We start from the raw sequence: 13,292 nt of genomic DNA, 5'->3' as shown, positions 1-13,292 counted from the left end.
TGTTTCTATATGACAATGTGGAGAACCAGATAATCTCTTTAAAATATGCTGTGTAGATGCAGAAACACTTCAGTGTTCCGGCACTTCCTCCCTTAAATTCTGCACACAGCATAACATCATTCCTAGGTAAAAACTATGTGTAAGGAGCTAAAGAGGTGGAAAGTGAAATTAATTTATTCAAAATACCTGAAGGAAAACTCCCAAAATCAACATAGATAAGTAAAACTCGTGCTGTATCAATTACCCCTACAACAATAACTAGCAAAGACAGTGCAATAAAAATGTTGTACAACATAGTACACCAGACAAAGCGAGATCTTCACAAATTACTGCCTTAAAAATGCACATAACTGATAACATTTACCTCATATGTGTATTCAATTACTTTCGGAGCTATGGCTGAATAACAGAAATTGAAAACTAAGTTAGCTATACCCTCCCTCCAAGGCCCCATAAATACATCTTGTTTGTAATCTGTACAGTAACATTTCAGTTACGTTACACTAATCTGAAACACTGTTGCATAACACCAATATTTACGGAAATACCTAGAATGGTAAATCTACACAGTGTCCTGTTTAGTCCTATACTTTACGCCAGTTAAATTAGTGTTAGCTTTGAATTTGGTACATGAAGAGGACAGAAATTGAGTTACTCACCACTTCTCGATTATCGGCGATACGTACATGTAATACAGAAAAGTAAACTTGAAATCTAAGAATTTAAATCTTTGAATTAACAGCCTTTTTTCTAATGTTTTGGGTGTGTAGGAAAAACTGATGTTACAGCATTACTCGGAGCCTTACTGTTCAAAGAGAAGTTCGGTCAATGTCCTCTTCTCCAAATGGTGAGAACATATAATGCTCCATTTACACGCACGCCAATTCTTCCTTCTCACGGCATTCTCCCATAGAGCTTTCCGACTTTCATCTTTAGGAAATCTAAAATCATAAAAGAGAAAAGTACGCTATAACACAAGTAAAAATGTAGTATACGTTCGTTCACAATGAAGACGTAAAATCACACTTAGCGAGGCAAATTACACATGAAAAGTTATTTCCTTCGATTTCGCGGCACAATCAGAACGATTCTACACCTGAACACCACACAAGTCACCATAACAGAGCAAAATCCTTCCAAATACGAGCGACAAGCCTATGTACACAAGTTTACAGCACAATGTTTTGGTCGGAGTAAGATGGCTTTCCTCGGCTTCACACAGCTTCGCAGCTGTGACTTAACGGCGTCTCCTTTTATTCTTATCTCCGTGGGTGTTGCAATAGACAGTTCAGGTTCTCTGGCCGCCACAGAAAAGACTCTACAGTCACCGTACTGCGTTGTCCTTGGTCTCGACATGAGACTAATAAAATGAACATTCGTGCAATAAACAATTGTAATAATATACAAATAAGTATATAAATCAATTGTCTTTATGTACATTAAATTTAATTTTTTGCCAGCTCACCTGTTTTCGGTAAAGATATTATGTTCCACCACAAAGCCGGGGCAGAAGAACCCCACTTCATCACATGGCTTTTGTACATGGGCTCTGAGCTTGCTGTGCCTGAAGTAGTAACTCGGATAAAATGTGTAGTCTGTGTTCATACGGTATTTCAGTCAGACTGCATATGTTGATGGGTTGAACAAATATGTCATAGCTGGTCAGTCCTTCGCTGGATAATGCTGATAGCATTGTCTTGCTCACACGTGCTTCAAAGATCCTGACCATTTGCTCCAACAATTAATTAGATGTAGGGAGAAAGGGATAATGGTCGGGTACTCAGATCTATTACTCGGGATGTTCTCGAGGTCGTTGTCGGGACAGTTGTATGGGGAGCTCCTTCAATGGTAAATACTGTGCCAAGGCATTGATGTTGCACTATTGTTGATCAGTGGTGCCTATGGTTGTGCAGGAAGTTTCAGAGAGGGTACAATCAACAACGACACAACTATGCCAAGCCAACTAGTTTTGATCACAGTCATGACGACAATGGACCATATACTCTATGGCATCATCAATACCCAGTCAGTAGATATGCAGCGACATCAGACCCTCCGTACTAATTAACCCCCACTGTGAGATATGAAGCGACTGGAGGAACTGTGGCCAAAACTTGAGTGGGATTGAAACAAGGCTCCAGGCGCCAATGCAATCCCTGTCAGATTCTGCACTAAGTCTGAGAGTGAGTTATCTCCTCTTTTACCTATACTCTATCGTAGATTCCTCGAATAAAAAACCACGCCCAGTAGTTGGAAGAAAATGCCCGTCTACAAGAAGGGTAGGTAGTAGAAATGATTCATGAAATTGGCGTCCAGTATCCTTGACATTGATTTGTTATAGAATCTTAGCACTATTATCAGCTCAGACGTAATGTAGTATCTCGAACAGAATGAACCCCTCCATGCCAACCAGCATGGATTCCAAACATATCGATCATGTGAAACCCAACTCTCACTTTTCTCTCCTGACATACTGAAAGCTTTGGATCAAGACGTCCAGGTAGATGCAGTATTTCTCGATTTCCGGAAAGCATTTGACTCAGTACCATATCTAAGTTTTTAATCAAAAGTAGGATCGTTTGGGCTATCAAGAGAAATTTGTGACTGGAATGAGAATTTTTTGGTAGGGAGGACGCAGCACTTTATCTTGGACGGAGAGTCAACAACATATATAGAAGGAAATTCAGGTGGGTACCATGGAAGTGTGTTGCGACTCTTGCTGTTCATTTTGTGTATTAATGAACTTGCAGACAATATTAATAATAACCTCAGCCTATCCGCAGATGAACTGACATACTGTCTGAAAGAAGCTGCACAAATATTCAGTCAGGTCATGATAGGACTTCAAAGTGGTGCAAAGGTTAGCAACTTGCCGTAAATGCTCAGAAATGTGAAACTGCGCACTTCTCAAAGCGAAAAAACATGGTATCCTATATCAGTAATTCACAGATGGAATTGCTCAACTCATGCAAACACCTGGGTTCATCTTGTAGGGATATGAAATGGAATGATCACATACTGTCAGTCGCCCGTAAAGTTGGTGGCAGACAGATTTTTTGGTAGAATACTGGGGACCACTCTGCAAAGGAGACTACATACAGATCACTTATGTGTCAGGTGTCATATTCGAAACATATTCTTCTGTTAGTATATGTCTGCTAGGGTTAATTAATCCCTGCAGCGACAGTAGCTGCTTAAGAGTCAGGATCACCTCGTTGGATGCAGGTCTGCTTTTCATTTATTGAAGATAAGAAAGGACGATTAGCTCCATCTTTTTCTATCTGTTGGGCATCGTTCTAGTTATTATGTCACGTGGATAGTGTTTTGAGAAGTACTTAATAACATTTTGATACGTCTATATGTGCTCAGTGGCGTGTATCTAATGTAATTTTTCTGTGGATAAACAGTTATGTACATTAAAGTAAATATTTCTCTGAATTCAAAACTTCACATTGTTATACCTATACAGTCCACATTATTCGCTGTTGAACACTGCTTTGTATGTGTTTATGTAGTGCAGACTCCATTTTTTGTTGGCGTTCCGCTTTTCGTTAATGACGAATTGAGAATATTATGAGGTAAATATTTCTTACCTCGATGACCATTACAAAGAGACCTAGAGACGGTCATTAGATATTACTACATTACTTTTGTCTGAACTGCTTACAATACATTACGAATCTCTTCACAATTCGTATTACACTCTTCTAGAGGTTGCAGAGGGGACTTAGTAGATCGAGTTTTACATAGGAACCCATGTCTGTTTTCATGTTACAAGGAAAAAAAATTGAACAGATTTCATTCCTATTTACCATGATATTACAACAGCCGTTCACCAAGTTCGGTGCACACGCTGTAACGACGCAGTAAGTTTGCATAAACTCTGTCCAACCCGCGTGATGTATGGTTAATCACTTCTACCGCAACCATGATCCGTGCGATAAGATCTTCCTCCGACTCGACAGTGGCCTCCTAAACAATACTCTTCATGTGGCCTCACAAGAAAAAGTCCGAAAGCGTTAAATCTGAGGAGCTTGGTGGCCAAGGATGTGGTCCACCTCGACCGATCCAGTAGACTACGTTCGGATGGTTTCGAACGCGAACTGCAAAATGTACTGCCGCGCCATAATGCTGGAACCACAATGGGTGCCGAATGTCCGGTGGGACATCTTCCAAAACTCCGCCAGCACTTACTGCAGGAATATCAAGTACCTGGCACCCGTTAGGTAGGGAGGAAGGATGTACGGCCCAATCACACGACCACAGCGGATACCTGCCCGGACACTGATGACGAAAGTGTGCTGAAATCTTCAAGTACACCTGGCCTTACGGTTTCCTTGATCCAAAATGTGGCTATTTCGAGAGTTCAAAACACTTTCCCTGTTGAAATACCTTCGTCGGTGAAAAAATTGGCCTTGAAAACACGAAAATCCACACAACAGTGTAAAAACCAAGTACAGAAATTGACACTTGACACGGAGCACCACACTTTGCTCTATCGCTTGTGCACTTTCCCGTAGCCGTTGTTTTTCTCTGGCAAACATGGAATCAGCTGGAGTCACACGATTTGGAAAGCACTCGTGGCACAGGCACTGAGCTAGCCTTCCATCACTGCGAGCGTCATCGTAAATTAACAAAATATCGGTGTACTCGTCGAACGTGTAATGAGGCATCCTGTTACTGCAGTACGAGTCACTGTAATCTCAAATGACGCATCACCAGGAAACATGAAAACAAGGCAGATGGAAACAAAGGACATAGCGTGAAATAGCATCATCGTACCATTCATGAATGTGGCGTAAGAAACATCTAGCGCGCGACTGAATAGCTCTTGGTTTCCCTGTAACTTGGAAACGAACGTGTTTCCGGACATGGGTTCCTAAGTAAAACTTGATCTACTAAGTCCCCCTGCAATCTCTAAGAGTATATGCCATGAATTGTGAAACACCCTATATAAAAAACGATCTACGGATGCTACGCTGGTGACCCTGACTTATATTGCATTGTTGTATATTAATATAAGCGTTTTCTGTAAGTTTCATGTTCAGAACCACTTAATTGTGTGTTTGCAAGTGATAACGTAGTGCCTATACCAAGAAAAAAAAAAGAATCCACAGAATTACAGACGATGACAACGTTTTTCCATCACCAGGTGGGATTGACGGAGGACATCGAAAGGGTGCAAAAAAGGGCAGCTCGTTTTGTATTATCACGTAATAGGGGAGAGAGAGTGGCAGATATGATACGCGAGTTGGGATGGAAGTCATTAAAGCAAAGACGTTTTTCGTCGCGGCGAGATCTATTTACGAAATTTCAGTCACCAACTTTCTCTTCCGAATGCGAAAATATTTTGTTGAGCCCAACCTACATAGATAGGAAGGATCATCAAAATAAAATAAGAGAAATCAGAGCTCGAACAGAAAGGTTTAGGTGTTCGTTTTTTCCCGCGCGGTGTTCTGGAGTGGAATGGTAAAGAGATAGTACGATTGTGGTTCGATGAACCCTCTGCCAAGCACTTAAATGTGAATTGCAGAGTAATCATGTAGATGTAGATGTTCCTTTTTATTAAAAGATAGAAGCCTGCACAGAGTTATATATCATTGTAATTTATTTCTGTGCAGGAAATATCATAATTATATACTCAGTAATACCAGTGTTGAAACCATCTGCTGCTTCACGCCTAATGGCGGAATTCTATGCGCCAAGCTACTAGACTCACAATTTTGTTTTTGCATCATTCCCACAGCCATTAATTGCCTTCTGAACAGGAAGGTATCTAATATTGAGTTATTCACTTTTTTAGCTCTTGTGTTAGTATTAGCGCGATTTTTTGGGTAACATTAATTACACTTAGGAATATGTCAAAAAAAGAAAGTACCGTAGCAGTCCCTATTAGCCAGATAGATAAGGTGCTAAAGAAATAACCAGCTTTCGCATTGGCCACGCAGAACACTGACGACACGGAAAACCAAAGCAGAACTATTAAATTATATTCCAGAGATTTCACGTGCAGGAAGAATCTGCCACGCCTAGCAATAATCCGCCCGCGCATAAGACCAAGGTAAATCAGGTCTTGGTAAGCAAAGAGAGAATTTATCAGTGAACCAGAAGAAAATAATATCTGAGCAGTTCGATCGCTATCGTACTGCTGTGTAGTGAGGACTTACTCGGTGGTTCCTCGGGAAAGATACTCAGATCACCGTAGTCATTAAGAAATTCAACTCTTGGTAGAGTAAACAACAAGCTAACAGCAAGGCAGCTCTGCAAGATTACAAGAGAGAAACAGATGAATGTTTTGCTGAGATAGTGGCCAACCAGGTTAGCCTTTTAAAGAAAGAACATGAGACTCACATAAAGATCACTGATAAGGAAATAAAGAATTTCAAAGGACTCCGCCACTTAGGAAATAAAAGAGTGGCACAAATTGATAGTGAGGGATAACGTAAAACAAGACCCAGGTCGGATTTACCAGATTACTGAAACAGATACAGTAGCTCGCCTGAGAGTTCTGACACGCACTTGACTGGTCCAAACGGCAGATTTGTGCCGCAAGCTGAACCTAGTTCACAGACCCAAGGACGTATCACTACGAATCCTGAATCAGTCTATATCGATATTCCGCAATTCATCTGACGGCGCATGGTGGAGGGTACCCCGTACCATTACTAATCATTTTCTTTCCTGTTCCACTTGCAAACATAACGATGGAAAATGACTGTCCGTATGCCTAAATATGAGCCCTAATTTCTCGTATCTCGTCTTTGTGGCCCTTACGCGCAATGTCTGTTGGAGGCAACAGAACCGTTCTGCAGTCAGCTTCAGATGCCGATTCTCTAAATTTTCTCAATAGCGTCCTTTGAAAAGAACGTCGCCACCCTTCACGGATTCCAATTTGAGTTCCCGAAGCATCTCCGTAATATATGGGTGTCGTTCGAAGCTACCAGCAACAAACGCAGTAGCCTGCGCCTGAATTGCTTCGATATCTTCCCGACATGGTACGGATCTCAAACACCGAAGAATAGGTCGCACTAGCGTCCCATACGTGATGTCCTTTACAGATGAACCACACTTTCCTAGAATTCTGCCTTTCCTACCACAATCCTCACATGGTCGTTGCATTTCATATCGCTCCGCAACGTTACGGCTAGAAATTTAAAAGACGTGACTGTGTCAAGTAGGACTACTAATGCTGTATCCGAACGTTATGGGTTTGTGTCTCCTACACATCCCCATTAACTTACATTTTTCTACATCTAGAGCTATCTGCCATTCATCACACCAACTAGTAATTTTGTCTAAGTCATCTTGTATCCTCCTACAGTCACTCAACTTCGACAGCTTACCGTACACCACGGCATAGTCAGCAAACAACCACAGACTGCTGTCCACCCTGTCCGTCAAATCATTTACGTATATAGATAACGACAGCGGTCCTATCACCTTCCCTGGGCAACTCCTGAGGAAACTCTTGCCTCTGATGAACACATGCCGTCGAGGACAACATCGTCATTGATCACCACTGCGATAACTGAGAAAAATATGATCACTACCTTCAGTTTTAACCCTTTCACAAGTGATGAGAAAAGTACACATGTAGTGGCGTTTGTTCGTTCCCTTCAGGAATTTTTCTTCGATCGAGGAACGAGCTCAAAAAAAAAAATTGTCAGCAGTTTTACACAGAGGGCGCTACCCTTTAGGCAACCAAAGCTGCAGATACCTGTACTATTCCGTAAAAAAAAAAAAATCGAAATACTGGGATGAAGCCATCATGAACCATGATGAACTGGGCATTTTTAAAAAAAAGCTGCCCATACAAGTATGACGGAAACTGATTAAAATGCTAGATTGAGACGTGACTGTGTCAAGTAGGACTACCAATGCTGTATCCGAACGTTATGGGTCTGTGTCTCCTACACATCCCCATTAACTTACATTTTTCTACATCTAGAGCTACCTGCCATTCATCACACCAACCACGCGCTAGATGATATTGTCGACTTGATAAACGAAGACGTGAGAGCTTTCGAAAGCGAATCTTCTACGAACAAAAACAGAAAAGCATGGTCGCAAGACCAAACCAATAGGAATGAGGGGCGCATCCAGAGTCGACGCCGCCGTGGCGAGCGGCGCGTTTCAAACAATCGATCATGCTCGCGCAATCATAGCCCTCATCTCGAGAAGCCTGACAATCGATTTAACAACCGCAGTCGCAATGACAGAGGTGATCTAAATTCGAAATACAGTGATTCGAGCCGTCAACAGAATAATAATCGACAGAACTATCGACATAAGCCTCGATCTTGAAGCTGTAAAAAAGGTGTGAGCATCGTAAAGTTACATATCGATAGGACGTCAGACTAATCAAGACCGGAAGCAGCCTCATTAATCCGGTCCTAGAGGACACTGGAACATGCACCAAGATATAGGCCTCAGAACGAACAGTGCTGTAGTGGATCTACGACATGAACTGTGCAAAGAGCCTGTTGAATGCGCCCAAGATACGGAATGAAGTGTGCAATCCACGATAAAACTACGGTCCACGGATTACCAGTAACAGCAGTTTCAGGCATGAGGGCACAATTATGTGTAATATCCGCCGCTCTCTACAACCGCATTACGGCACCAAAAGATGTTCCAACATTTCCTGTAAACGGATGCAAGATAATGCTGGTAATTGACTCCAAGTCTAAACCCATAAGAAAACAGATCTTGCTACATATTAAATTTGGGGTATTGAATGTCTTGTACTCGTTCTGCACGATCATGGACATTGACCTTAGGAACGAGGGGCTGCTATGATTTCAGCCAGCAAACTGCACTTGAGACTGGTAGTCACGATATCACCGTTGATTTAATCACTGCTACAATAAGCAGAAGAAAGTTTTGGCAGGAGTTAAGTTATGAGTCGTCAGAGTGACGAGCGATGTAGAGCTACCATACGAAGAAAATCTGAGTGCTGATCTACACAGTGTCGTCCGTGGAAAGGTCCAGGAATCCACTTGTCTCCAAAAACCACACCGAGCCGACTTAGAGCAACTTTTAAATGCCTACATCACTATTACTGAAGAACGTCCTGGTTTTATCTGCCAGTCCAAAAGCAAACTCGACGTGTATCTGTACAATACATTCTTTCAATTTGACACCCGTTTTTGCTTTTCCTACTCGGGTGGTAAAGGATAGCAGCTCACTGATAGATAACTTCTTTATAGACCAAAATAAGTTTAACCAGATAAATGATCAGCCTGTTGAGGATGGTCTTTCTGATCATGGTGCACAGCTAGTTACAATATATGACATAGCTCCATTCAGTAGCACTAAACAGTTCTCCAAAGTAGTACGTTCAGTGAACGATTTAACAATTGCAAATTTAAGGGAAAGCCTACAGCAGTTAGACTGGGATGAGGTGTACCGTGAGCCTGATGCCATTTTAAAATACACTCCTGGAAATTGAAATAAGAACACCGTGAATTCATTGTCCCAGGAAGGGGAAACTTTATTGACACATTCCTGGGGTCAGATACATCACATGATCACACTGACAGAACCACAAGCACATAGACACAGGCAACAGAGCATGCACAATGTCGGCACTAGTACAGTGTATATCCACCTTTCGCAGCAATGCAGGCTGCTATTCTCCCATGGAGACGATCGTAGAGATGCTGGATGTAGTCCTGTGGAACGGCTTGCCATGCCATTTCCACCTGGCGCCTCAGTTGGACCAGCGTTCGTGCTGGACGTGCAGACCGAGTGAGACGACGCTTCATCCACTCCCAAACATGCTCAATGGGGGACAGATCCGGAGATCTTGCTGGCCAGGGTAGTTGACTTACACCTTCTAGAGCACGTTGGGTGGCACGGGATACATGCGGACGTGCGTTGTCCTGTTGGAACAGCAAGTTCCCTTGCCGGTCTAGGAATGGTAGAACGATGGGTTCGATGACGGTTTGGATGTAACGTGCACTATTCAGTGTCCCCTCGACGATCACCAGTGGTGTACGGCCAGTGTAGGAGATCGCTCCCCACACCATGATGCCGGGTGTTGGCCCTGTGTGCCTCGGTCATATGCAGTCCTGATTGTGGCGCTCACCTGCACGGCGCCAAACACGCATACGACCATCATTGGCACCAAGGCAGAAGCGACTCTCATCGCTGAAGACGACACGTCTCCATTCGTCCCTCCATTCACGCCTGTCGCGACACCACTGGAGGCGGGCTGCGCGATGTTGGGGCGTGAGCGGAAGACGGCCTAACGGTGTGCGGGACCGTAGCCCAGCTTCATGGAGACGGTTGCGAATGGTCCTCGCCGATACCCCAGGAGCAACAGTGTCCCTAATTTGCTGGGAAGTGGCGGTGCGGTCCCCTACGGCACTGCGTAGGATCCTACGGTCTTGGCGTGCATCCGTGCGTCGCTGCGGTCCGGTCCCAGGTCGACGGGCACGTGCACCTTCCGCCGACCACTGACGACAACATCGATGTACTGTGGAGACCTCACGCCCCACGTGTTGAGCAATTCGGCGGTACGTCCACCCGGCCTCCCGCATGCCCACTATACGCCCTCGCTCAAAGTCCGTCAACTGCACATACGGTTCACGTCCACGCTGTCGCGGCATGCTACCAGTGTTAAAGACTGCGATGGAGCTCCGTATGCCACGGCAAACTGGCTGTCACTGACGGCGGCGGTGCACAAATGCTGCGCAGCTAGCGCCATTCGACGGCCAACACCGCGGTTCCTGGTGTGTCCGCTGTGCCGTGCGTGTGATCATTGCTTGAACAGCCCTCTCGCAGTGTCCGGAGCAAGTATGGTGGGTTTGACACACCGGTGTCAATGTGTTCTTTTTTCCATTTCCAGGAGTGTATAATTTATTTCATGACACTTTTGTAAATGCATTTGAAAACTGCTTCCCCAAGAAAATAGTTAAATATACTCGTAAGAAACCATGTAACAAACCATGGCTTACTAAGGGTATAAAAATATCTTGTAACCGGAAAAAAGAGTAGTGACCCAGAAACTATCAAACATTATGAAAACTACTGTGCTATATTAAGAAAAGTTATTAAAAAATCCAGAAGTATGTGTATCACGTCTGAAATCAGCAACTCTGATAATAAAATTAAAACAATTTGGAATATTATTAAAAGAGAAACAGGTCAACCAAGAGCACAGGAAGACAGTATTACCATCAAATTGAATGAAAACTTTACGAACAAAAAGTCAGAAGTTGAAAATATTTTTAATAATCATTTTCTAAATGTTGTGGATATAGTAGGATCCAGGTGTTCATTAGAAGATGCTAGGCTGTTAATGGAAGAGGATATACCTATGCAATTTGATACAATTGCAATCTCACCCACTTCTCCCTCTGAAATTAGGAAAATAATAAACTTTCTTAAAAGCAAAAACTCACATGGAATTGATGGCATTTCCAGCAAAATACTAAAAGCTTGTTCTCAACAGATAAATAAGATTCTCAGCCACCTATGTAATAGCTCTCTGGAACAGGGCATTTTCCCTGAAAGACTTAAATATGCTATTGTTATACCTTTGCATAAAAAAGGGAATGGATCTGATGTCAACAATTACCGTCCAATCTCCCTTCTAACAGCTTTATCCAAAAATTTTGAGAAAGTAATGTATTCAAGAGTAGCTTCACATATCCGTAAAAATGAAGTAGTAATAAAATGTCAGTTTGGTTTCCAGAAAGGTTTTTCTACAGAAAATGCCATATATGCTTTTACCAATCAAATTTTGAATGATCTGAATAACTGAACACCACCCATTGGGATTTTTTGTGATCTCTCAAAGGCTTTTGATTGTGTAAATCATGAAATTCTGCTAGACAAGCTCAAGCATGAGTGGGACAGTGCACAAATGGTTTAATTCGTACCTAACTGCAAGAGTGCAGAAAGTTGAAATAAGCAGTTCTCATAATATGCAAAGATCAGCACATTCCTCAAACTGGTGAACTATCAAGAATGGGGTTCCACAAGGGTCGGTCTTGGGTCCTTTGTTGTTCTTAATATATATTAATGACTTGCCATTCTATATTCATGAAGAGGCAAAGTTAGTTCTCTTTGCTGATGATACAAGTATAGTAATCACACCTGACAAACAAGAATTAACGGATGAAATTGTCAATAATGTCTTTCAGAAAATTACTAAATGGTTCCTTGTAAACGGACTCTCACTGAATTTTGATAAGACACAGTACATACAGTTCCATACAGTAAATGGTATGACGCCATTAATAAATATAGACCTTAATCAGAAGCATATAGCTAAGGTAGAATATTCAAAATTTTTAGATGTGTCCATTGATGAGAGATTAAATTGGAAGAAACACATTGATGATCTGCTGAAACGTTTGAGTTCAGCTACTTATGCAATGAGGGTCATTGCAAATTTTGGTGATAAACGTCTTAGTAAATTAGCTTACTACGCCTATTTTCACTCATTGCTTGCATATGGCATCATATTTTGGGGTAATTCATCACTGAGGAATAAAGTATTTATTGCACAAAAACGTGTAATCAGAATAATAGCTGGAGTCCACCCAAGATCATCCTGCAGACATTTATTTAAGGATCTAGGGATATTCACAGTAGCTTCTCAGTATATATACTCTCTTATGAAATTTGTTATTAACAACCAAACCCAGTTCAAAAGTAATAGCAGTGTGCATAACTACAATACTAGGAGAAAAGATGATCTTCACTATTCAAGATTAAATCTTACTTTGGCACAGAAAGGGGTGAATTATACTGACACTAAAGTCTTTGGTCACTTACCAAATAGTATCAAAAGTCTTATAGGTAATCAACAAGTATTTAAGAAGAAATTAAAAGAATTTCTGAATGACAACTCCTTCTACTCCATAGAGGAATTTTTAGATATAAATTAAGAAAAAAAAGAAAAAAAAAACAAACAAATTATTTAAAAAATTTAAAAAAATAAATAAAATAAAAAAATTTGTTATATTAACTTAATTATATTGTTAAATTAACTTAATTTTGCCACGTATTGGAAAATTTGACTCGTTCCACATCATTACGAAATATCGTATTCATGATCCATGGAACTAGTATTAATCTAATCTAATCTAATCTAACCATGCTCCCACAGCGTTCACTGAAACCAAGCGACTAGCGTTGGTGCAGGAAAATAACAGTAATGTAAAGTTCACACTATCTACACATTTATGTCTAGCTACAACAATAAATCTGTATGTAATGACTAGTATACCACATCTTTTCAGGTCTGTCCTGAATCTGGTAGGGTGAACGGGCTCTAC

Source organism: Schistocerca cancellata, chromosome 8 (genome assembly GCF_023864275.1).
Source record: "Schistocerca cancellata isolate TAMUIC-IGC-003103 chromosome 8, iqSchCanc2.1, whole genome shotgun sequence".
Taxonomy (NCBI): domain Eukaryota; kingdom Metazoa; phylum Arthropoda; class Insecta; order Orthoptera; family Acrididae; genus Schistocerca; species Schistocerca cancellata.
The sequence above is the reverse complement of the archived record's forward strand: the minus strand, read 5'-3'. Positions refer to the sequence as shown.